General features: G+C 39.4%; 1 protein-coding gene and 1 long non-coding RNA gene across 8 annotated transcripts in view; one reads left to right on the top strand and one right to left on the bottom strand.

Moving 5' to 3' along the window:
- Positions 1 to 22,567, top strand: part of mad1l1 (mitotic arrest deficient 1 like 1) — a 772,508-nt gene that overhangs the window by 563,621 nt on the left and 186,320 nt on the right. The gene's annotated exons all lie outside the window — the stretch shown is intronic.
- LOC125462265 (uncharacterized) overlaps positions 1 to 22,567 on the bottom strand; it is a 135,528-nt gene that overhangs the window by 35,164 nt on the left and 77,797 nt on the right. The gene's annotated exons all lie outside the window — the stretch shown is intronic.

The following is a 22,567-nucleotide window of genomic DNA, read 5'->3' as shown; positions in this document are numbered from 1 at the left end:
CAACTGGGGATATTCAGAGTGACCGTGAGTGGGCAACATGACTGGTCAAAGATCAAGTAATGATATTACCGTCTTTGGCTGCACTTTTGGAACCATCCAAAGAGTTTAACAATTTTAATTCTTGTTGAGAATAGAATAGAATATCCTTTTTTGTCACTAGTACTACAATACAATGGCTGTATTGAGGGTTCAAAAGCAGTAAAGATAAAGTGCCTATACTTGCATAGTGCTTTTGATCACTACTAAAAGCTCAGGCACCACACAGGCACCGCACTACTTTTGAAGTGTTGTCATTGTTGTAATTTAGAAGAGGAAACGGTTCTGGCCTTTAATACTTCTCATGAAAAAACATACCTGAACATTGGGGAACATGAAACCAATTCCAACACAAGCTTTTGTTTCTAAACCTGTGTGAGGACGAATTAAATTTCTTTCTCATTGCCATTTTGATGAGCCACATTTTTTTTGAGGAGCCGATGCAATTTCCACAAGTTGTCACGTGGTGAAGAGAGATTTGATTTGACTTTGCAGGATGTACCTTCAGGTACATAGTGCTGAAACTTTGAAGTTCCCTTTCTTAACTTCTCTCTCCTTTCAGTTGCTTGTTAAAATCTGCCTCATTGACCAAACCTGTCCAAATTTGTGGCTCACTGACAAATTTTGTTCGATAGCATTTATAAAGCACCTTGGAATATTTTACTTAATGACATGAAATAAAGAAAAGTAGTTGCAGAAAATTGGCCTCAATTTGTCTGAGGCTGTAAAGGTGAGAGATTTTTATTGGTTGTACATCTCCCTCTGATTTCAATCAACTGATTAAAATCAACACTAATTTCATGTGGCAGATATCTAAATTTGCTTGCAAGCCGTAACTTTGAAAATCCTTGGAAAATAGGGGACAGGTTTAGATAGAGGATCCAGATCGACGCAGGCTTGGAGGGCCGAAGGGCCTGTTCCTGTGCTGTAATTTTCTTTATTCTTTGTTCTATATCATAAACTATTAGTGCAGAGCAGTGACAAAATTATGTTTAGTGCTCGTGTTCCCACGTGTTAATCTTTATGCTTAGAATGATGTAGATGACATTCTAGGGCTGCACTGCATGGTTGTATGTCCAGTTTCTGAACCAGTCAGTGTGAAGAAGGGTCCCCACCCGCAAGGTCAAGCTTTCCTACTCCTCTGAAGCTGCTTGGCCCGCGTGTTCATCCAGCTTCACATTGTGTTATCTCAGATTCTTCAGCATTGGCAGTTTCTGCTCTATCAGTGTGATACTTGTGTTTTGATTCAAGCAGATATTTGTGTAAATTAGATCTCTGGCTGCTAACGAAGGCTTGGGATGGGAGGTTGCTGCTTTTGTTCACTGTTAGTATGAAACACTGATATTACTGTCATTAGCCTGGCACATCACACTGCTCCTTAATAAGGGATCAAATTCTCTCCTTTTTTTCGACATGGTGCATAAACTAATAACAGCTCTAGCTCCTGCTGTAAGTAAACACAATTAGGGCATACACAGTTCTGGATTCTTATACATATTTTCTTGTACCTATTTGTTGAACATTTTAGGGGATTCTTGTTTTGCATTAGAGCAGAGAGGCTCACCAAATTTGCAGCAATCAGCAGACTCTATATGTTTCACGAAACACGAGTGCCTTAACAAAATACTTATTCTATAGGCGAGCCAATGAAATTTACCCTTTCATTTGGCAAAAAAGGTGAATTTTTTTATTGGAAAATTAAATGTTGTACTTAATTATTTAACTGTTGATTAAGATACCAATGATGATATGGACAGTAGGTTAAATCACATTCTCAAGCATCCAGTGGAATTTAGTTTTTCCCTACATGAAAATACCTACTATTCCTCAGCAATTTTCTCTTCTGGTCTTTTTCCTTGAATCCGTTGACTCCCTCCTGAAGCAGGTATTTGCTATTCGACCTGTTCAGAGATGTCATTGTACCCTCCTGAAGCACTAGAAATGTGCACACACAGCAATAATCAGCTGTTACCTCTGACCATTCATGTTTGAGACCACTACAAACAAAGTATCATGGATTATTTGATCGCAGTGAGCACATCTCACTGTACAATTTTCCACATGCCCTCTAGATGGGGCTTATTTTCAATAGATTTTCTCCCAGATCGGTTCTACTTTCCTTCAAAGAGAGAGTTTTATTATGCCTGTTACTGCCCGTTCTGTCAACTTTTAAATGGAAACCCTGGCCAAATTAACCCGAAATGCTAGCCTGCCATATCAATAACATAAACAATAATCTCAAAAACGTTGTCATTCTTATTAGAAAATGGAACGCAGTACCACAATGTCTATTAAAGTTAAGTCAGTCATTGTGTTTAAAAGAAAATCCATAAACACTTAATGAAAGAAATGAAAACAGGAATAGGAAAATAGAATAGGAACATAACTCTGACATACAGCTATCATTAACACATCACTTACCATTTTGTACTGAAATCTCTATTATTTTCTGATCAAATAAACTCTGCAAGTTTTGTAGAAACAACTAGAGCATTCCTGTTTGTTGTAGTTAAATTCCAGCAGATAAATAAGGTTTTCTACATGGAAGGTCTATTTCACATGATAGATTATGAGCATGGCAGCAGGGCTGACACACTCTGGTATAATTTGGAAGCACTGGAAGCATGCAGACTCAAGATCTTGTGCAGGTTGAGGTGGGGTCAAAGAGAGATGGTAATTCAGAGGTAAAAAGTAGAAGTGTTTGTGAAGAGAAGAATATAGGCTCAGGTTGAGCGCGAGGTCAAATAAAAGCATAAGTTGCAACTAGTGTTGTGATTGTCATTGTAGAAGGGAATTAAATCACTTTGAAGACTACAGATTTTGAGGTGAGTCCCAAAAATAAGAACATCAATCCGTTATATTGAGGAGAAATGTTACATTTCACTGGGGCTAGTGCACGAGAAATCAAGTCCCGCCATTCCTAGATTCAATACTGTAGAGTTAAAGATTTTCTGACATTCTGCAGAATTCACCAACTTCCTTGAAATTGAGACATGGGTTGGCCAACACATAGTCCAGGTTTCTGTACTTAACAAGAATGGCTATTTATTACAAATAAATAGATCTGAACTATCAGTAAACAAATACCAAACTGCCAACAGATAATCCTATTAATTAAGACCTTAACCCCTGGCCACCAACACACTGTCACAGGAGTCTCCTGTGGCTACCCCCCTCTCAAACAGGTACACCGTTTTAGATACTGTTGGAAGGGAGAGCCTCTCAGGAGATAGCACAAGCAGCGGCCAGGCTTGTGGCACCACAACTGTTTTGCTGTGCAGCAGGGTGGGGCAAAATCCAGCCGAACAGTCATAGTAGTGAGATTCTCAAAGAGAATCCCAAGGTTTTTTTATGTATATATTAGAAGATAGTGGGTAGCAAGGATAAGTGTAGGCCCACTCAAAGACCAAGGAAGGAAGTTATGCATGGAGCCACAGGATGTGGGAAAGATCTTTAATGAGTACTTTCTCTTGTTATTCACCGCGGGAGAAGGACTTCACTGTTGTTGACGTCAGGGATGAGTGTGTGAATACTCAAGGGAATGCCAATAAGACCATAAGACACAGGAGTGGAAGTAAGGCCATTCGGCCCATTGAGTCCACTCCACCATTTAATCATGGCTGATGGACATTTCAACTCCACTTACCCACACTCTCCCCCTAGCCCTTAATTCCTTGCGAGATCAAGAAATGATCAATCTCTGCCTTGAAGACATATAACGTCCCAGCCTCCACTGCGCTCCGTGGCAATGAATTCCACAGGCCCACCACTCTCTGGCTGAAGGAATGGCTCCACATTTCCATTCTAAATTGACCCCCCTCTAATTCTAAGGCAGTGCTCATGGGTCCTAGTCTCCCGGCCTAACGGAAACAACTTCCCAGCGTCCACCCTTTCTAATCCATGCATTATCTTGTAAGTTTCCATTAGATCTCCCCTCAACCTTCTAAACTCTAATGAATACAATCCCAGGATCCTCAGCTGTTCATCGTACGTTAGGCCTACCATTCCAGGGATCATCCGTGTGAATCTCCGCTTGACACGCTCCAGTGCCAGTTTGTCCTTCCTGAGGTGTGGGGCCCAAAATTGGACACAATATTCTAAATGAAGCCTAACTAGAGCTTTATAAAGTCTCAGAAGCACATCACTGCTTTTATATTCCAAGCCTCTTGAGATAAGTGACAACATTACATTCACTTTCTTAATCACGGACTCAACCTGCAAGTTAACCTTTAGAGAATCCTGGACAAGCACTCCCAGATCCCTTTGTACTTTGGCTTTATGAATTTTCTCGCCGTTTAGAAAATAGTCCATGCCTATATTCTTTTTTCCAAAGACCTCGCATTTGCTCACATTGAATTTCATCAGCCATTTCCTGGACCACTCTCCTAAACTGTCTAAATCTTTCTGCAGCCTCCCCACCTCTTCAGTACTACCTGCCTGCCCACCTAACTTTGTATCATCGGCAAAGTTCGCCAGAATGCCCTCAGTCACCCAGATCAAGATCATTCATATATAAAGTGAACAGCTGCGGCCCCAACAATGAATCCTGCGGGACACCACTTGTCACCGGTTACCATTCCGAAAAAAAGCCTTTTATCCCAACTCTCTGCCTTCTGTCTGACAGCCAATCCTCAATCCATGCCAGTGGCTCACCTCGAACACCATGGGCCCCCACCTTATTCAGCAGCGTCCCATGAGGCACCTTATCAAAAGCCTTTTGGAAGTCTAGACAGATAACATCCACTGGGTTTTCCTGGTCTAACTTACTTGTTACCTCTTCAAAGAATTCTAACAGTTTTGTCAGGCATGACCACCCCTTACTAAATCCATGCTGAATATATTGAAGGAGGAAGTTTTGGGTATCCTGAATTGAATTAAGGTAGACATGTCCCCAGGGCCAGATGGGATCTATCCCAGGTTATTGCGAGAGGCAAGGGAAGAAATAACTGGGGCATCAGCAGATATCTTGACATCCTGTTTGATCACAGGCTGGAGTTTAGCCAATGTTGTTCCCTTGTTTAAGAAATGAGGCAGGGGTGACCCAGGAAATTATAGGCTGGTGAGCCTGACATCTGTGGTGGGGAAGCTGTTGGAAAAGATACCAAGGGACAAGACATATGCACATCTGGAAGAAAACAGACAAGTTAGTGACTGGCAGCATGGCTTTCTACAGGGAAGGTCATGTCTCACCAACCTGATTGAATTTTTAGAAGTGACAGATAATTGAGAATGGAATTTACATGAACTTTAGTAAGGCATTTGATAAAGTCTGTTATGGTAGATTGGTACAAAAACTAAATTCACATGGGATTCAGGGTGGACTTGCTACATGGATACAAAACTGGCTTGGGCAGAAGACAGAGGGTAGTGATGGCAGGGTATTTTTCAGAATGGAGACTGGTTAGTCTTAGGATCAGTCTTATGTCCTCTGTTGTTTTTAGTATATAAAAATGATCGGGAGGAAAATGTGGGTGTTCTGATTAATAAGTTTGCAGATGACATGAAGATTGCTGGAGTTGTTGATAGTGCTGACAATTGTGAAAGGATACAGGATATAGATAGATTGGCAACTTGAGCACAGAAATGGCAGATTGAGTTTTATCCAGACAAATGTGAGGTGATGCATTTTGGAGGATCAACTTTACGTATGAGATATACTGTAATTGGCAGAACCGTTAGGAACATTAACTCCAGACAGAACTGGTCGTGCAGATCCACACTTTGCTATAAGTGACGACACAGATGGCAAAAGGCGATTTAGAAGGCATGTGGCATGCTTGTCTTCATCTGCTTGGGCATGGAGTACAAGAGTTGGCAAACCATATTACAGCCGTAAAAAAAAACCCCTTGATATACTGCTTTTGGAGTATTGTGTTGCAGTTTTGGTCACCACACTACCAGAAGGACATGGAAGCTTTGGAGAGAATGCAGAGAACGTTCATCAAGATGTAGCCTGGCCTTGAGGGCATTGGCTATAAGGAAAAGTTAAAAAGACTAGGATTGCCTTCACTTGAAAGACTGAGAGGAGACCTGATACAGCTCTACAAAGTTGTGAGAGGCGAGGATAGTGTAGATAGTTAGAGGCTCTTTCCCCAGAGTTGAAGTTTCAATTACAAGGAAGACAGGTTCAAGGTGAGAGGGGGATGGTTGAAGGGAGATGTGTAAAGGAAATTTTTCACACAGAGAGTGGTAGGAACCTGGAACACACTGCCAAAAGAGATGATGGAAGCAGGCATGTTGGCAGCATTTAAGCGGCATCCAGATGGTTACATGTATAGTGGGATAATAGAGTGATATGGACCGAATAAGGGCAAAAGGGTTTTCTTTTAGTTTAGTTAGGGCATGACGTTCAGCATAGTCTTGCAGGGCCAAAGGGCCTGTTCCTGTGCTGTACCTCTCTTTTGTTCTTTTTCTTATGCACAAGCTCAGATAAACGCAGTCAGACACACAGAAAATAGATGTTCTGATCAGAAGTAAAGACTGGGAAGGCAATTTATTGGTCCTTGCCCACAAGGTTCATTGACATGAACAAAAACAAAAGTTTCCGGAAAAGCTCAGCAGATCTGACAGCGTCTTTGAAGAAAAAATCAGATTTGACATTTCAGGCCTGGTGATCCTTTCCTAGATTATTTTCTTCACAGATGCTTTCAGACCTGTTGAGCTTTTCCAGCAAGTTCTGTTTTTGTCCCTGATTTATAGCATCCACGATTCTTTTGGTTTACTGAGATGACTCTTTTTGCTTGTCAGCCCTCCCTGCTCCTTACTCTTCCTTCTCCAGGTACTTCCACTTGATTGCTGGTGAAATGACACAGAGTGAGTGGTTCAGCTGCCTGGAAACTAATCTCAACCAGTTGTTGGCAGACAGAAGGACTTTGTCATCGATGATAGCTCACTATTCCTGAGAGCAATCAGTTACTTGTTGCCAGCTGAAACTCCGTTTGTACATACCTGTTGACTCCAGCTTGTCTAGAATTAAATATCCCCACACTGCTTGGAAAAAAACCACGTTGTTGTGGGTCTGAGATCATATGCAGACCAAATGGATTCGGGACAGATTTGCTTCTTGAAGACCACCAGTGAACCAGATGCATTTGTACAGCCATTTTGCAATCCTCATCATTAGTACTAGTTTTTTTTAAATTCTAGATTTATTAATTAATTGAATTCAGATTCTGCCAGCTGATATGGTGCGATTTCACTCATGCCTCTGGCCTGTTTCCAGGCATCCAGTCCTTAAGAATTTAACTTACTGGATTTACAACACTGAATTTCCCATAGATCTGGTCCTGCTGATTGCTGTGCAATATGGGAAGCCCTTCCAGTCACTCTCGGCTTATCCTCATAACGCCAGTTAATCCTCAAACTTAAAGGGTATACACCTTGGCTGGTGGATAAAGATATTACTGCATGTCCTTGTTGAGACACATGTTGACCAACAGGGTGTAGGAAGCAACACTGACTTCTTCGTAAAGTGTACACTTGTCGTTCTGCACATAAATGCATTTTTGGAGGGGCCTTTTACTTCCCTGCTGCCAACTCTCCTCCATCCCACCGAGCTGTGGGATTCTTAGTAGCATGCTGTGTGGTGTCTTATGTTGTACATGAATGTCAGGAAGCACATTTAACTATGTAGTTTCCTCCATCATTGTGGTTGGTATTTACTGTGCCTTGGTGGGTAGTACTCTTATCTCTTAGGTTTTGGATTCAATTCAAACTTCACAGACCTAAGCTCAAGTTCTTCAGCTTTGCACTTAAGGTCCTGTTATATCTACTTTTCAATAGATTATGTTAAACAAAAGGCATGCCTGGCTTCATAAGTTGACACAAAGGATCCCTGACCTATCATATTCAATGTGGACAAGGCCTACCAGCCTGGAGTCTAACCCAGAGATAATAGGAACCGCAGATGCTGGAGAATCCAAGATAACAAGGTAAAGAGCTGGATGAACACAGCAGGCCAAGACCCTTCATCAGAAAATTTCTAGGCCCGAAATGTCAGCTTGCCTGCACCTAAGATGCTGATTGACTTGTGTTCATCCAGCTCTACACCTTGTAATCTTAGAGTTTAACCCAGTTTTGTAACACTGAGCTAGACATTTGCATACCTCTGTTGATCAGCTTAATCTTTTTACACATGTACCTATACAGTTGTAAATGAGTTTAATGTGGTCTGCAGTTGCTGACACTAAGGAGCATGCCCATTCACATGGATATCTATTATTATAAATCATTACACATACCAATTATGACGTCAGCAGTGCATCAGGAAACAGATCCTAATTTATGTTGCTGTAACATTAGATTCAGTTTCCTAGTAATACATTTTTAGCCAGTAATACCCTGTTAATTCAATTGAATTCAAAACCAGTCAAGTTCGTCCTCCTCTGGAGTTCTGAAGATTGAGAGGCAGTCTTATTGAAACATTAAACATGCCGGACAGGGCAGACACTTTGAGGTTGTTTCCCAGACTAAGGGGCATAGGGGAAATCATTTAGGACTCGGATAAGGAGAAATTTCTTCTTCATTCAAAGGGTTGTGAATCTTTGGGATTCACAATACCTCAGAGGTTTTTGGACATTCTGTGGTTGAATAATGACACAGTTGGTTTCATAGTGAATAGAGGGAGAAGGGGAAGAGCTGGGAAAGTAGAGTTGAGGCAGAAGAGGAAACTTATGGGTGGCACAGTGGTTCAGTGGTTAGCACTATTGCCTCACAGTGTCAGTGATCCAGGCTCGATTCCTTGGGTGACTCTCTGTGTGGAGTTTGCACATTCTCCCCGTGTCTGTGTGGGTTTCCTCCAGGTGCTCCAGTTTCTCCCACAGACCAAAGATGTGCAGACTAGGTGGATGACCTATAGGAAATGCAGGGTTATGAGGATGCGGTGGATCTGGGTGGGATGCTTTTTGGAAGGTCAGTGTGGACTCCCTGGGATGATTGGCCTGCCTCCACATTGTAGACATTCTATGATCATATGAAACATGATTGTACTACTCCCTAGCAAAGAGGGTTTGAGAGACCCTGTGGCCGTGTTACTATTTCTTATATTCTTACAGTTCTAAATGTTGAGTGAACCTTGCAATTAAATTAGGTTTTTATTGCTAATTTCCCTCTTTCCATTTAGGTACTTGTCATAATGGAGTGGCACCTTTCTATTTTCACCCACTACACCCAAAGTATGAGTGTAGAATATTGTGGACATTCTCAGGAATATGAATGGACAAAGAACATTTTAGTCTGCATGAATAATTGGTTTCTAATCTAGTGTAGCTCTGGTAAATTTGTTGTGATGCGTAAAATTTGGTAATAGTGTCAGGATGGAACAGTAACATTTTAATCATATTACTTGCTCTCAGTTGTTGCTATAGACTTCTAAGAATCTGTAAGGTTTATCTTGTAAACAGAAAATTTACATTTCATTTACAGGCATTTGAGCTGTTGTGCGTTTTCCAAATTCTTAGCATTTTGCTTGTGCATTTTATATGCATTTGCACGGCATTGTTAGCATCAGCAAGAACAGATGGGATTACATTGACATGACAACTTTGAAACACGTCCTTCAAGCGTCCAACATGGGCTTTACTCTCTTTACAATCAATGATCCTTTCAGACAACAGTCTGACTGATTCTTACGTTTTGATCCACATGTTTCAGATTCTGTTCCAAAAGAAAATGATGGAAACACAGAAAATGTATGTTTGAGAAGGAAAGCATTGAGCCTACCACGTCTGTGTCAACCAAAGGAGACTAATCCAACCTACTCTTCCTATTTTAGCAGTTGGCGCAAGGTTCATCAGCTTCAAATGTGTGCCCAGTTTCATTAAAATTGTTTATGGCTTGTAGCCTCTTCCACACTTTCAGTTAATGAATTCCTTACATCTACCACCCTCTGGGTGAAACGTTTTCTCAACTGGCCTCTAATCCTCTGCCAATTTCTCGAAATGTAGACCCCTCAAGTATTGACCTCTCTACTACAGTAAATAGGACCATCCTATCCAATGTGTTTAGGTCACTTGTAATTTTGTACACCTCAACTGAATCTTCCATCAGCTTCTTTTGTTTCAAAGGAAAGAAACGATCTCCGCTGACCCAATTTTCCCCTTTTCAGTAAAGTTCTCTAATCCTGTCAACATCCTCAAATCTCCTCTGTAGTGTAATCCCGTCCAATTTAATACAAGAACTGTACGCAATAGTGCAGCTTTGATCCAGCTAGTATTTTATACAATTCTAGTATCCTAAATTTCTATATTATGATGTGGCTATCAAGTCCAACCTGCTCCAAAGTTGTGTAATAACATCTCTGAAAAGGTTGGAAAGAAAACATAGAGTGTGCAATTCAAGGGCTCTTGTAGTGCCATGGTAGGGTCCCTCTCTTTGCACAAAGAAGCCTGGGTTCAAGTCCCACCTGTTGTGATAACATTTCTGAACAGGTTGTCTACAACATAAAAAAGACACAAGTCATTTATTTTGCATTATTATTAGTTATACTTGTAGCTGTTTATGAGCAGGGTACTTTGAAACTTAGCTACACCCTAATGTCTACACTCAATGCAACAACAGATTACTGAGAGCTGCAGTCTTATAATATCTATTAATACAGATATAATAGAATAATTATCTTTCCCTCTGTCACTCTGGCTTATCTGTCCTTGGCCTCCTCCCCGTGAAAGCTGAAGGAATATAACCTTGCCTTTTGATTATGACTTCACAACCTACTGTACTTAACACTGATTCTATAATTTCAGATCAATGCCACCTTTTTATTCCAGACATCGTCATCTCATCATTTAAGCATACTTGTCTTCCGACCTCTCATATACCTTGGATTTTTTTCCCTTTCTCGCTTCCCTTCCCTTTTTGCAGCTCCTTTATGCTTGCTTAAGACATGATAGTGCTAAGAATGCGTAGTTACATTTATATTAAATTATGAACTGTTATCAAGTGCTGGCATTTCCTTTAAAGACAGTACACATTATGGAATGAAAATGATCCAATTACTGCTCTTAATAAATTATGCACAGTGCATCAGGATTTTGGAAGAAAGCAGAGAGAAAAAAGGGGCAAGACTAGGAAGTCGAGCATGTAATACCATTAGTATCAGGATTAAGAAAAAGCAAATGTTATCCTTCGCTTTGCAAAAGGATGGTGGCATTTTGAACTGGCAAAAAATTGACAATAGATTAAATGATATCAAAAATGTATTAACTCTCAACATCTGCCAGTGCACTTATTGATTGTTATCTGTTGCAGTGTTGTGTGGAAGAAATGTTGTTAATTAACTCTTGCATCCTTAGTGCTGATGTATTGGCAGAAAATACGATTGAATTAACAATTTGAATTAATTTGTTCCTTGCCCTGGTGTGCTACCAAGCTCTCCAAGATTTGTTGGTTCTTGCATTAAAATGAAGTTTTGGAAATTTAAAGTGCCTTCCCTTTCAGGCACATGTTCAGGTTATAAATATTTAAACTGGTCACATAATTTTAAAAGAGAGATATCTATAAAGAATATAGAGGATTGCACGTTTCCCTGACAAAATACCGCTTCAGGGAGATGGCCCCAGGTCACAATTAGCAACATAAAATCCTGTACTACATGGAGTGTTAAACTTAGTACATGTTTAAAAGGTGTTGCACATTTGAGTTTCGGTCATTTTAAAGTAAACGAAAATGGCCTTTATTGGTCAGGGCTTGTGGGAATTATTGGGAAGATTCAATTGAATTAGCATGAGTTAACACGATTCATTACAATTTTTGCTTTGGAAGCAATTATCAAAGTTCAATCCAGATATCAAGTTCTCTTCTTAAAACATTAATGGAAAAGTCTAAAGGGGACACATTTTTTGTTTTAAAGAAGAAAACTGTATGTATCAAAGAGAAATTGACTTATTTTGTAGTTGTTGTAGCCCGGCAGTGATCTCTAGTTGTTGAACCGTGGTCAAGCATGTCATATTCTGAGTTTGAGATTTTACTAAAATCGTAACTGACACATCCCCTACTCACCGATTGATATTGACTCAAATTCATATTCTCTGCTTATGTTCAAATATCTCTGTAGGGTCTTGGTCCTCCCTACCTCTGTAATTTCTTCAGAACCCATTGAGATTTTTGCCCTTGTCATTGGAAGCTGTGCCTTTTGCTTCCTGTACCTTAGGTTTTGGGATTTTATTCCTTAAACCTTATGCTTCTTGTTCTTTGAAACCTGGCTTTTTGACCAGCTTTTACTTAGCTGTCCTAATATCTCCCTTATGTGGCTTAGTGTCAAATCGCGTTGAATATGCTTCTGTGAAGTGTCCTGGAGCATCTTACGACATCAAAGTCATTGTGTAAATAAACGCAAGTTTTTTTTCTATTTTGAAGTTAATGATGTGTCACTGAGCATTTCTATGAAATCCATTGTAAATTTGCTGTGCACTCTTTAATGTACGCATAACCATGCAGACAAAACACGAATGAATACCCTTTTTCGTAGGGTAGGAATGTCAATTATTAGGGGACAGAAGTTTAAGGTAATAGTGGGAAAGTATAAAGGAGATATGAAAGGCAAGTAAGAGAGTAGTAAGTTCATGGAATGTGCTGTCAGAGGAGGTGGTAGAAGCAGATACAATAGCAATGTTTAAGAGGCACACAGTCATAGAGACATACAGCACAGAAACAGACCCATCGGTCCAACTCATCCATGCTGACCACATATCCTATATAAATAGAGTCCCATTTGGCACATATCCTTCTAAACTCTTCCTATTCATATAACTATCCAGGTGACTTTTAACTGTTGTAATCATACCTATACCTACAACTTCCTCTGGCAGCTCATTCCATACATGCACCACCCTCTTCATGAAAAAATTGCCCCTTAGGCCCCATTTCAAATCTTTCCCCTCTCACCTTAAACCTATGTCCCCTAGTTTTGGACTGTCCCACCCCAGGGGAAAAAAGCCTTGCTTCTTTATCCTATTCATTTCCCTCATGATTTTATAAATCTCTATATAGTCACCCCTCAGCTTCTGATGCCCCAGGCAAAATAGCCCCAATTTGTTCAGGTTCTCCCTATAGCACAAATCCTCCGAACCTGGCAACATCCTTGTAAATCTTTTCTGAATCCTTTCTAGTTTCGCAACATCCTTCTTCCAGCACAGAGACCAGACGTGCATGCAATCCTCCAAAAGTGGCTTAACTAATGCCTTGTTGACCTCCCAACTCCAGTACTCAATGCACTGACCAATAAGGGCAAGCATGCCAAATGCCACCTTCACCATCCTATCTACGTGAGATTCCACTTGCAAAGAATTATGAACCTGCACTCCAAAGATCTCTTTATTCAGCAACTCTTCCCAGGACCTTACCATTTAAGTGTATAAGTCCTGCCCTGATTTGCCTTTCCAAAAATGCAGCACCACACATTTATCTAAATTAAACTCCACCCGGCACTCCTCTGCTTATTGGCCCCTCTGATAAAAATCCCATTGTACTCTGGGGTAACTACCTTCTGTCTGCTACACTACCAATTTTACTGTCATCTGCAAGCTTATTAACTATACCTCTGACATTCACATCCAAATCATTTATGTAAATGATAGAAAGCAGTGGACCCAGCACTCATCGTTGTGGCACACGGCTGGTCACAGACTTCCAATCTGAAAACCACCACCCTCTGTCTTCTACCTTTGAGCCAGTTCTGTGTGCAAATAGCTAGTTCTTGTATTCCGTGTGGTCTAACCTTACGATCCAGTATACCATGAGGAACCTTACCAGACGCTTTACTGAAGTCCATATAGATCACATCTACATGCTCTACCTTCATTAGTCCTCTTCATTATGTGTTCAATAAACTCAGTCAAGTTAGCGAGACACAATTTTCCATGCACAAAGCCATGTTAACTGTCCCTAATTAGTCATAAAAACCAAAAGAACTGTGGATGCTGTTCTGAGGAAGGGTCACTGGACCCGAAACATTAACTCGGTTTTCTCCTTCACAGAAGCTGCCACACCTGCTGAGCTGTACCAGCAGCTTTGTTTTTATTCCCTCGCCAGTCCTTGCCTTTCCAATACATGTTAATTCTGTCCCTCAGGAATCCCTCTAACAACTTCTCACCACCGATGTCAGGCTCACCAGTGCATCGTTCCCGGGCTTGTCTTGACCACCTTTCTTAAATAGTGGCACAATGTTAGCTCACCTCCAGTCTTCCGGCACCTCACCTGGGGCTATCAGTGATACAAATATCTCAGCTAGGGGCCCAGCAATCTCTTCCCTCGTTTCCCGCAGAGTCCCAGGACTGATCATGTTCTGGGAATTTATCAGCCTGTATGCATTTTAAGATGTTCAGCACCTCCTCCTCTGTAATATGGACATATTTGAAGATGTCACTATATATTTCCCCTTATAAATAGGAAGGGAACAGAGGGAAACAGGCCGCACTGAGACAAAACTATTTTTAATTAGAAAGGCTTCATATTGTCGGAGCATGCTTGGTGGGCCGAATGGCCTGTTCCTCTGCTGTGCTGTTCTTTGTGATAAACGTAAGAAGTCTGGTGTTAGAGCAATTCTGTACGCTGATTTTGATTTTTATTTTATTAAACTGTGAAGAAAGATGCGAGAGCTAAAAAAATGGTTTGTGAGGAATAAAGGGGTAGAAACAAAAAGTTCAATAGTGAATGTGATTGCAGGGATGAGAAATGAAAATCTCTGGAGGAGTCAGAGAAGACGAGCAGGATGTTATCAACTAAGAAAACCATCAGCTTCATCTCTGAGGAAGACGCATGCATACAGATTTAAAAACATGGAAACTAAAGTCAACCATTTAGCCCCATGAGTCTGTTTTGCCATTCTGAGATTTAGCTTAGCTGCAATTTAACTTACTATTTACATCATTGATCCATATCCCTTAATGCGTTCGGATATCACAAATTTGCAATTTCAATTTTAAAATTAATAATTTAGTTAGAATCAATTGCTGTTGATGCAAGAGTGCCTAACTTCTACCACCCTTTGTTTAAAAAATTGGTTTCTGATTTCATTCGTGGAAGGCTTTGTTCAAGTTTTTCGTCTATGCCCCTTCATCTTACACTTAGCAACCTGCGGAAATGATGACTGCAGATTTGCTTAGAGAGCTCTGAAAAGAATTGACAGAAAGTTTATTTTAATTGAATTCAAAGTATCCCGGTTCAGTAAAAGAACCGGAGAAGAGGAAAGCAGTATGCATAAGTTTGCAACGAATTTCTAAACAGCAGAATGAGTAGATTGGACTTTACCTGTTCCTCTGAGTACAGGCATGCAGAATGTGAAGTAAAATTAACAAGGCTCAAATAATATCTTGGTTGAAAATAAATTTTGGTTTCTATTATTGTTCTTTCAATTTTGCACCAAACACTTAAGTATCTGTACCTTGGTACCTTGTACCTAAGATGGGGTTATAAGCAGTGACATTGCAAACTTTTCACTGCACTCATTCATGTGCATGAGACAATAAAGCTAATTCAGTTCAATTCAACTGAAAGTAATGAATGTACTGAATTGACTTCCAGCTGTAAGTATTTAGCACTATATCAACAAATATGGTTTTAGAAAATACTGGATAATTTTATGATGAAAATGGTTCTAAGATTTACTTGAACTAATGTGTGAAGGTATTAAATAATGTTTGTTCCATCAGCTGCTGAAAACATTAAATTTGGTGTCAATGAAGTGAACTGATCCAAAGTTACATAATGTAGGCTGCTAGGTGAGGTGAGCAATCTGATGTTTTGTTTGACTTTGCAAGTAATTGAAAAATTCTCCAGAATTATCTAATGGAGATGAAATACCAGTTTAGATTGTTGGAGTTGATAGTGGCCTATGGATAGCAGAGCTTTGATACTAGTATGCTTTTACTATCTTTTCACTATATCTGCAACCCATTTCAGGAAGTTTTCCAAATGGGCACTGATTAATAATTAGCAACTGTGATTTTGAAGTCAAAGTAATCAGAAAGAATGGATGTTTATAATTCAGTGATATTGGGAACTGCAGATGCTGGAGAATCCAAGATAATGAAGTGTGAAGCTGGATGAACACAGCAGGCCAAGCAGCATCTCAGGAGCACAAAAGCTGACGTTTCGGGCCTAGACACTTCATCAGAGAGGGGTTCATCCTTTCTGATGAAGGGTCTAGGCCCAAAACGTCAGCTTTTGTGCTCCTGAGATGCTGCCTGGCCTGCTGTGTTCATCCAGCTCCACACTTTGTTATCTATGTTTATAATTCATATGGTTTCCAGAGAAATTATTCTGCACTCATCTTCATAACCATTTTATTTCTGGCATTGCTCCAAGAAAGACCACTCATACATTCTATGACCTGTCATCCGTCTACGTATCAGTCTTCATGGCTAATGTTTTAATACAAAATCTGCTTGTTTTCACCCGCCCTAATTCTGTAATCTCCAGCACTTCCACATGCTCCACGATCTCTAAACTCTTTAGTACTCAAATAATATTGATTTCAAACTTGTCATACAGTTGAATTCTATGTTAACTACATTTCCTCAGCTTATCCTTTGCTGTGAGATGACTAATTAATCTTGCCCAACACTCATGTACTCAACGATCTAAAATAGCTTTATCCTTACTTGATTCTTGGAAGCTGCCAAGCAGTCATTGTAGAAATTCATTTTACAGGCTACCTTTGTCAATTTGATTGGCCCAGTGTATATGAAAAATCAAGTACCCCATAAATATTATATTGCCTTTATTACAAACCTCAGTTATTTCTTACTCAATGCTCTTTGAGTCATATAAAGTAGTCAGACAATGAATGGCAATATGTATTTCCTAACCTTTGTCATTTTCTGATCCTCATTATTCCTAATCCATCCTGGTTCTGTCTAATGTTTTTATGACTGAGGCTAGAGGAGTGTTCCATCTCTCTGAAATCTTGTAGAGGCTGTTTTTTTAGGAAGTACAAACTTGAGATGATTCTTCAATCCCTCCTTCAAAAGCAAAAAAATAGTTTTCACCCTGAAATCAACAAGAGAATTTTCTTTTCAGAAATTACAGCAATCAGCCAGGCAGCTTACTGTTGGCATGCTATCTTGCAACTGAATCAAATAAAAGCAAAAACCTCTCCAAGTCAGTCACTGGTCAAAACAGTCGAGACATGGATCTATGGCAAAGCAAATAATTGTCACCGGTTATGTGATTTACAGGAAGCTATGTTGAACAAAAATTACAATGTTCACAGTGAATATTTAATGAACTGAATCCATTTTCCAAAATCCTTCAAAAATTTAGTCCTCCTGGTAATAGTAAACATGAAATATCATTCTAACAAACTTCAGAGCCAAAGCCTTTTCTCAGGCCTGTCCTTATGTCATCATTTACTGTCTGGAATTGTCCTCCTCCCTTTCCAATCAGTTATCCTTTTGAAATGCTCTGGACTCTGGAACATGTATTTCCTATATTCTGTCATCTTGGGACCATGTCTTTTGAACAGCGATCAAACAAAAGCATTTGTCCCATTTGTGCTGATAGTTCATTAATTGTGAATGCTTTATACATTTGGATAAAAATCATTTAATTACTACCATTCTAACAATATAATTTAAAGCATCCAGTTATAAAGAGAGTGCATAAAATGAAAATATCTGTGTTTTGTTGATGTACAAATCATTTGAAAGCCCAAGGGCAAGTTGAGAAAGTGAGCAGACAGGCTCCTGGATCATACTCTTTGGGGTTAGAAAAATTAAACGTCATCTCTCCAAAGTATGCAAGATTCTGAAGGAATAGAAGATCAGCCCATCTTCTCATTGAACGGCAGAGCAAGCTCAAGGAGGTTTATAATCCACTTCTGCTCCTTTATCACATGTAAATATGAGACAGTTGAGCTGAGAGCAGCAATACAATGTCTCGACTAACAATGTTTGTTCAATTTTTAAAAATCTTCCCTGAATCATTACTGCTCCAGTTGATGCCTCAAGAGATCAGGATTCTTTCTTGTGTGAAATTCTAACAGTATTAATCAAGAATGTAATCAAAGCTTGAGTGTAAAGAGAAATTTTTTGTAGCTAATTAATAGGTCGGAAAGCCCCTCCTCTGTTTTTAATGAAACTAAGCCTGCAGTGGACTGCCATAAAACACAATAAAAGCAAGCACTGCTCTAGAAAGATTTACAGTCTGAGAAAAGTAAGGAGAGAACAAGCTCAAGAGGATATTGTGATCCAACTTTAGGAACAACTTCCAATTTCTATGAATGAAAATATTGGACTTAATGGGGGCATAAAAATTAGTGAGGAATCTTTGTAAAATAACAGTTTTAGTAATGGATAACACTTTAATATTTAATATTATAAAGTGGATAGCTGATTTTCATTTTACTTTTTAATACCCTGATTTAATGAGAAGCAGCCACCGTAGCACTTTCACTCATAAAGTATTCAGGCATCCCATCCCTCACAGGTACACTGTACAACCTCCATGGTAAAATGATTAGAATGCAGACGAAACACTGCTTCCTTTTAACATTCTGTTATTACATGGTACATGAATGATTTTAATCAAAGAGCATGCCAATAGTAATAAAATACTCTGTAACTTCCATAAATGCATGTGTTGTCAACTACAAACAAGGACTTGGATTGAGACTTTTCACCTCAAACATGACAGTTGGGATATTACTTCACATCAAAAGTTATGAATATCCATCAACATGACAGCCAGTGCGTATCAAGTGAACCAGAGGAAATAATCAAGTGGCCATAATGTAAGATAACCCGGTGTGAAGCTGGATGAACACAGCAGGCCAAGCAGCATCAGAGGAGCAGGAAAGCTCGACGTTTTGGGTCAGGACCCTTCTTCAGAAAATGCTGCTTCTTGACCTGCTGTGCTCATCCAGCTTCACACCGTGTTATCTCAGATTCTCCAGCATCCTACTACCTCTGGCCATAATGTAATTTCTTTTTCTCTGCTTATCATTGTCTGCTCTTCTGGTTATGATACACCCTTATCTCTTTCCTCACATGCTCAGTTTTTCTCTTTCTTTTCCGTTGTTTGTGTTCTTCTTTCTTTTCAAGGACTTGTCATTCTTTGCATTCAAGGCACAAGGCGCAAAAAGAAATGCATGCCTTTGGATCCTTAGGGTGCTGATAAATTTAGACAAAGGCATGTAACCACTCACTCCACTTGAGAAGTACAATTTATAACTTGCAATATTTTTTTAAACTGTGTTCTAGACTCCATGTCAACTCACTAATGTAACTTAGCTGCATTTATCCAGTTTCTATTGAGTGTTTATGAATATTTCAGTGACTTTTCTTAATGCATTCTCCTTTCTTGACTTATATCAACTGTTTATACCTTGATGTCTGTTGGTAAAATCCATAGAAATTATGCCATATTCCGCTCTGACAGTCTTGTTCCCTTCCATTGACAACTCTGCCCTCAGAGCAGTCTGACAAGCAGGTTGTCAAAAATGACTTTCACAAAAATGGTAACTTGCCCAAAACAAACATTGTTAGTGGAAGCAATCATTTTCTCCACAATGATGGGATGAGCAGCAGAGATCGCTCATGACAGCTCAAGATTTGCTGTTTCTTAGTCGGGCAGTTCTTAGCGCATCATTTTGTAAATGATTTTTTAGAAACCTTGAACATTTTCTTTATCCATCGCTGATGCTCCATGGTTGCATTGTATATCATCTGAAGGATAAACTATGTCAACTTTACAAGATTTCTCAAACAGTGCCTCCAAAATGCCTGATTTTCCCCAAAAAGATGAGGTAGCATATACATGAGCACCCCCCGCTCGCCCCCAGTACATTAGATTTACCTCTGTGATGAATATATCTATCACTAACTTGCAGTTGCTGCTGGAGCACAATCCTGGAACACTTTGATTTTGTTATAAAACATAGTTGTAAATCAAAAATTAATAGTAAAAGCAAATGCACAGAGCCTTTTCTATTATTCTAAAGGCTGCACAGTCTTAAATCAAGCTTTTATTCATAACACTAATCTCTCAAAAAAAATACAGTGCTGTTTCTCAAAGGAATTGCAGTAGAAATCTGACATGAGTGATCATGGTCAACCTAGTTAATTGTGGGAGATTTCTAAATCGCTAAACACTGTTTAATGAAATATTGGAGAATCCTATACTTTTGGAAGTGGTTTGATGACTATTGCATAAGTACAGTTGTATCATTCAGAATCAGGAAGAGTGGGTAAGCAACAGCTTTATTCATTCATTAATCAGCAGGAGCAAGACTCACCATCTCTACTGTCTACCTGGTTTTTGAACTGTGTCATATGCTAAATAATTAGATTTTGAAGCAGATCCTCTTTTTGTGACTTAACAATGCCACTCACTCTCAACGAGAACAGATAAAATGTTTTGGATATGCTCTGAAGGTCACATGAACAGGCAAACAAACCTTCCTACGTGTTGGTGCCTCATCCAGTTAGCTCTGATGTTGAAAGTGATGGGAAGGAGAGGAGAACCTTGATGTAAAAACTTCTCTTCCTCATGTCAATTCATGTTGTCTTTGCGCAAAGTGCTGTTCTCTCAGGATTGGCCTGCTCAGATACTGGAGAAGGCAAAAACCATAAAGCTAGACAAAATTTACGTACGATGGTTGGAATAATTTTACTAGATGTTCTCAATGTCCATTATTACTCACTATCTGGCTTTTGTAACATTTTCCAGTTATCCATTAATCCTCTTGGTTCTTGGATAATCCTCCATTCATGTCCCAATTGATACTGTGATTATCTGGATTTGGGAAGAATGAGCTGTGCTATTGATAATGCACTGTGTTCAGGCAGTTTAGTTACCAAGATGTATGTCCCCTTATTACAGTGAGGTCTGAGAGGGATTGGTTAGATATTCAAATCAAGAAAGTTAATAGAATGTAAATCAAAAACAGAAATTGCTGGAGAAATTCAGCAAGTCTGGCAGTATCTGCGGAGAGAAAGCAGAGTTCATGTTTCAAGTCCACTAACCCTTCTTCAGAACTGGCTACGAGAGTGTTATGTTATATTTCAAGGGGAATTGAATGGAAGAATGAGGGAGTTTATGCTTCAGCTGTACAAAGCATTAGTAAGACAGAACACCTGAAGTACTGTGCACAGGACTGGCTACTCTGCTTATGGAAAGAGTTAATGCGTTGGAAGCAGTTCAGGGAAGGTTTACTGGACTGACACCTGGATTGAGCAGATTCCTTCATGAGGAAAGGCCAGGCAGGTTAGCCTATATCCTTGAGAAATAAAAAGAGTCGGTGGTGACTTAATTGAAGCAAATAAAATCCTGAAGGTACTTGATGCCAAAAGGGTATTTTCTCTTGAGGGAGAATGTAGAATTTAAAAGTCATAGTTTTAAGAAAAGGATTGTCATTTAAGTTAGAGATGTGCAAGTTTTTTTCTCCTGTCAGAGCGTTGAGAGTCTTTGGAATTCCCTTCCCCAAAAGGTAGAAAGTCAGGATGCAGAATCTTTTAAGTATTTTTACGACAGGGATTGATAGATTTTTGATTACTAAGTGATGAACGATTACCAGGGGATATGCAAGAATGTAAAATTGAGTTTAAAACCAGATCATCCATGATCTCTTTGATTGCTGGAGTTGGCTCAAAGAGTGGAGTGGCCCACTGTTTTTCCTTGTCCATAAGCTCACAGCAGGGGAGTTGTTCTATATAACTGCGACTTTAGGTTTTACTATTTCAGGTGGGAATAGCATTTGCTCAGTATTGTCTTATTTTCAGCCATGACATATAACTCAAGTGAAATCTCGATGATTTCTTTCACTTATGGAACCATGCAGTACTTTGTGTTCTGTATCTGCAGCTTTATGTTATAACTTTGATTTAAATATGCATCCTCGTAATTTCACATTAGAGCTCATGTAGTAACAACTTGAATAAGCAATTTATTTTTTGTTTTGCCATCTTTTGACTCTTTCTTGTGAAGTCAGACATTAGGATGGGGAAAGTGTAGGAGATGTGTTTAAAGGGTCTTTGAGTTTTGCATAAATTCAGTTCTGTAACTGAGTTCCAAAGATATTGTACGAGTTGTTCTTTCATTTTCTGTGGGTGGTGTTGCAGATTTTCAGTGGTTCCCATCATAGAATAAGAAAATCATTAATATTCAAGGAGAATGAAAAATGTCCTCCATTTGATTTTTATTACTTGGTAACCTTGTGAAGAACTACGGGTCAATAGTGTAGAATATTAGCCGAGGTGAAAACAGTGAGAGAGGTGATGAAGTTATAGTGGTGAGGTGGCATATAATTTGGATTTTTAAAGTCTCTCGCAGTACTTTATAATCTCAACACCCCTTGAAGTGCAGTGTAGGAAGTGAAATACATTTTGAAGGTCAACATTTAGTAAGGGGTACTGGAGTAATTATTTTATTAAAAGAACAATTAGAGTGGAACTTGCTTCTGCTTGGATTGGTTGTTTGAAAGATAGATAAATAGATTGGCAAGAAGGGAAGAAACAAATACATGGAAACAAATAAATGACATTGAGAGTAATGAACATAGACAAACACCGGACCTTTTCCTGAATAGTCTATTGCT

The sequence above is a fragment of the Stegostoma tigrinum genome, chromosome 23, assembly GCF_030684315.1.
Source record: "Stegostoma tigrinum isolate sSteTig4 chromosome 23, sSteTig4.hap1, whole genome shotgun sequence".
NCBI classification, from domain to species: Eukaryota; Metazoa; Chordata; class Chondrichthyes; order Orectolobiformes; family Stegostomatidae; genus Stegostoma; species Stegostoma tigrinum.
The sequence above is the reverse complement of the archived record's forward strand: the minus strand, read 5'-3'. Positions and strand labels throughout refer to the sequence as shown.